The sequence below is a fragment of the Colossoma macropomum genome, unplaced genomic scaffold (assembly GCF_904425465.1).
Source record: "Colossoma macropomum unplaced genomic scaffold, Colossoma_macropomum, whole genome shotgun sequence".
Classification (NCBI taxonomy): Eukaryota; Metazoa; Chordata; class Actinopteri; order Characiformes; family Serrasalmidae; genus Colossoma; species Colossoma macropomum.
In genome coordinates, this window is record NW_023494809.1 from 24722206 (window position 1) to 24727151 (window position 4946).

The window sequence follows — 4946 nt, forward strand, 5'->3', positions numbered from 1 at the left end:
AATGACTGGAGCTCCTAACTAGCAGGCCTAATTATACACAGCGGAGTTGCATGGGTGGGATGATTGTGTGTGTGTGTGTGTGTGTGTGTGTGTGTGTGTGTGTGTCTGTGTGTGTGTGCTGCTGAAATGTGGTCTGTGTGTGTTTACGCTGCAGGTCTGTGCCTGTTCTGTATGCCCTGGCACCTGCCCACTCAGCACTAACTACATAATGATGAGTTAACCCTCAGGCTAAATCAAGCACCTTCCCTTCTTTCCCCGCACGTCTGGAAAAAAGGAACAAAATGTGAGTACAGAGAACTTTAACATGTATGCGACCACCATATCAGCTATTCTCCACTGATTATCCAAAATTTCTGCACTAGTAGACAGTTAAGATGTAAACAAAGTGGTGTGAAATGCTCCGTTCTAGAGAAACTTGCTGAGTCAGAATGGTGGTGATAGGAACCAGACATCTGAAGTGTTTAATGCCTCTGAAAGCTCCCTCACAGAAAGTTATTATAAGAAATGCTTATTGTTATGCTACCTGATGTCTGAGACATTGAGTGCGTTGACATGCACTTAATAATCCGTGATCATTATCAGATTTTGGCAGTTATCTGATTATTCAAGTGGTCATGTAAACAGCACAGTCTGATTTCTTAGATCCTAGAAAGGCCTAGAGATCCGATAAAGAGAGCTGGACTTTAGCTCAGTAATCTGCTTTTTCAGTGCATGTATACTCTTACTCTGATTTCTTTCGTTTTCTCAGTCTGTGCATGTGTGAAAACAGGCCGCTGTCCTGGAAACAGTAAGCAGCATTTAACTAAGCACCCGCGAAACAACAACAAAATACTTTTGGGGCGATGCTGAAATCAACTGAAGTGTTTGACGAAATGAAGGATTTAAATATTCTTCATCTTCTAGATGATGAATATTCATATTGTCCAGCAAAGCCACCGCATTACGTTTGAGTTTTAGAATACATATAAGTCACGTCTTACTCTGCAAGTTTATTGGTAGATTGTAAAGCAGAAATCCCAATACTTCCTGACTCATGTAGACCAGGAATTTTCCCATCTTCTAATTACCCAAGCGCATGTAAATATGTTGAATTACTGACAAAATCTGATTTTCTACAGTTATCAGATTATTAAGTGCCTGTAAACCTACTCAATGTTTTACGATAGTTTTGAGATATAATCAGATGTGGGAACAAATCACAAAGTTGCAAGTAATAAATAAATCTAAGTAAATAAGTCTTGACACTCAAGTCCTGAGTGAGTACAGGTGAATCTCAAGTCGAGTCCTTTGAAACTTTGAGTCCTAAACAAGCCCATGTGAATTTATAAGCAATTTTGATGCTGAAATTCAACAGTAATATAGCCTTAATATACAACCCTATTTCCAAAAAGTTGTGAAAAATGTAAATAAATAATGCAATGATGTGCAAATAATTTAAACCCTATATTTCACTGAAAATAGTACAAAGACAAAAGATGTTGAAACTGGCAAATTTTATTGTTTTTTGAATAATATATGCCCATTTTGAATTTGATGCCAATTACACATTCCAAAAAAGTTGGGACGGGGGCAACAAAAGGCTGGTAAAGTTGTGTTAAGCTTAAAAAAAAACCCTGGTGCCTAATTGGCAACAGGTTAGTAACATGAGTGGGTATAAAAAAGCATCTCAGAGAGGCTGAGTCTTTCAGAAGTAAAGATGAGGAGGGGTTCACCACTCTGTGAAAGACTGCATGATCATATAGTACAACAATTCAAGAATAACGTTTCTCAACATAAAATAGCAAAGACCTTTTGCTTTTCATCATCTATGGTACATAATAACATTAAAAGATTCATAGAATCTGGAGAAATCTCTATGCAAGGGACAAGGCCAAAAACCAGTATTTGCTGGCTGTGATCTTTGGGCCCTCAAACAGTGCAGCATTAAAAACAGACATGATTGTGTAGTGGAAATCACTGCATGGGCTCAGAAAAACTTCTGAAAAACACTGTCTGTGAACACAGTTCGTCACTGCATCCACAAATGCTAATTAAAACTCTTAAACGCAAAGAAGAAACCATATATAAACAGGATCCAGGAATGCTGCCACCTTCTCTGGGCCCCAGCTCATTTAAACTGGACTGAGGGGAAGTGAAAAAGTGTCCTGTGGTCCGACGAATCAACATTTGAAATTCTTTTTGGAAATCATGGACACTGTGTCCTCCAGGCTAAAGACCACTCAGCTTGTTATCAGTGCACAGTTCAAAAGCCAGTATTTGTGACAGTATAGAGGTGCATTAGTGCACATGGCATGGGTGATGTGCACTTCTGTTAAGGCACCATTAATGCTGAATGATATATACATGTTTTGGCAACATATGCTGCCATCCAGACAACGTCTTTTTCAGGGAAGACCTTGATTATTTCAGAAGCAAACCACATTCTGCATGTATTACAACAGCATTGCTCCATATTAAAAGAGTCTGGGTGCTAAACTGACCTGCCTGCAGTCCAGACCTGTCACCACTGAAAACATTTGGCACATTGTAAAATGAAAAAACGACAAAGGAGACCCTGAACTGATGAGCAGCTGAAATCCTATATCAAACAAGAATGGAAAACATTTCACTTTCAAACTTAAAGCAGTGTTTCCTCAGTTCCTAAACATTTACAGAGTGTTGTTAAAAGATGGTGATGAAACACAGTGGTAAACAAGCCCCCGTCCCAACTTTTTTGGAACACGTTGTTGGCATCAAATTAAAAATGGGCAAATATTAAAAAAAATAGAATTTCTCAATTTCAACATTTAATTTGTTGTCTTTGCACATAATTAAGTTTTATTTTTATTTACATTTTGCACAGCTTCCCAACTTTTTTGGAAATGGGGTTGTAGTTTGAGGTTTATGGTTGTATATTTAGTTTGTTTGTTTATTTATTTATTTTCACCCTCTCAAAGAAATGACAACTGCACATGGATAACCATGACAGACACGATGATATACACACAAAGAGCAGTGCAACTACACATGAAAAGAACTTTCAACGTACCACTGAACTTAATTAAAAACTTTATAGTTGAAGATAATCATTTTTGATCATTTCTGGGAGCACAGGACTAAAATAAAAACAACAGAAGCCAAACGACCACGCTGAACAATGTTTCCAGAGGAGACAGCAATAGGATGGTCAGTACATGAAGCTGTGGCTGGTTTGTTGTTCAAATTTTCCACTCCCCCTTAAGCGGTGCAGCTGACAGGTGCCAGAATGCAACTGCTGTACCATTTAAGGTGGAACGGAAAATTCAAACATGAAGCTGGTGAATAAAAAGTCAGCTTTGTGGTGAATAAAATTAAACTTAAATTCGCACTTTTATTTTAAACAGAAACCTCCCTTACTCTGTTACAGTATTATTACTCTGTTATATAATGCTTAAATGCATAACTGTTCAAATGTTCATTTCACTCTGTAATATTCTGTATACAATAGTTATTGTATGTCTATTTAGACCTGCACATGTAAAGATACTCATATCTGTATATGTACAGATATTCACACCTCTCTTCAGCTCCTTTCACATCTTTATTCTATTGATCATATTTTTATTTTATTTGTCCCTTAGTCAAATATCTCTTAATAGTCTGTGTGCTTGTCTGGTCTGTTCTGATCATTATATGTATGTCACCAAGACAAATTCCTAACATACTTGGCGAAATAAAGTGAGTCTGATTCTGAATGCTGCACTTGTTTTAACTATAAAGCCATTATAACCGTCCAGATAGAGAGAGCTTTGTTTCTTTTGTTTAACCACCGTGAGGAAAAGGGTAAGTTCAGCCAGTAAGTTTCTCTGGAGTTTATCTGGAGCTTGTTTCTGTCTTATGGAGGCAAAAGCCTCACAACTCACTTGTCTTGCAAAATAAAATAAACCAAGAATAAGCATAGTGATGGACATTTGGTGATGTTGTATATCAAATTTACTTTTTTTTTGGCATTTTTCCAATTTTCCCCCCAATTTGGCTATGTCTAATTCCACCCACTAATAGATCTGCCCCAATCACAGGATACCACCGGTGCTAGGAAGGTGAAGGCTAGCACAGGCTTCATCAGAGTCATGTGAAGCATCACTGCATCATTTCGAACCGACACTAATACAACGTCACTGGACAGCTGAACATGCTTGGAGGAGAACACTAACCAGCAGTTCTGTTACATCAGCTTTTTGCACATTTTACTTCACTTTAACAATGTTAGCTGCTAGAATTACTGTATCAACCAAATACTGTATACTGTATATTGCTGCTCTGGCTGCTATGCTCATATATGTCAGGCTATCTGCTAATCAGCTAATATGTCATAGTATGTTACATCCTCCTTTGCACAGCTCCACATACTCTCATACTGTATTGTCTGCACTGTGTATGTTGTATTTTCTCCCACTTGTGTTCCTGTGGTGCATCATGGTCCTGGAGGAATGTTGTTTTGTTTCACTGTGTACTTGAATATAGCTGAAATGACAATAAAGCCTGACTTGACTTGACACACGCACTGGCCAGCATCGCGCTGAGTGATGGGGGAGAAGTAGGGCCTTACTGCCCACCCAGAGAGAGCAAGGCCTGGACTCCTGGCCACACATGTCAGATCTAATTTGATGCAGTAAATCTGCCGGGAAACCAATCCATTCACATGAACAGTAACCGACAGTCCATTCTGCAGCCAGACTCCTCTCCATGTTTCCTCCACTCTGGTACTCGAGTCTATTGGAGTCAAAGTCTGAGTCATTGATGTTCAAGTCAAAGTTGAGCCTCAACTCTTTCTGATTTTAGTCTCAAATCATCAAGTCTGTGACTGAAGTCTGACCCCAGACCAGGTCATGTGACTCGAGACCTCACCTTTATGCAGGGACCTGAAAAGCAAAATAAAGCTTATTTTTTCAGATTTACCACTATTTATCTATCATCAAAATCGTGGG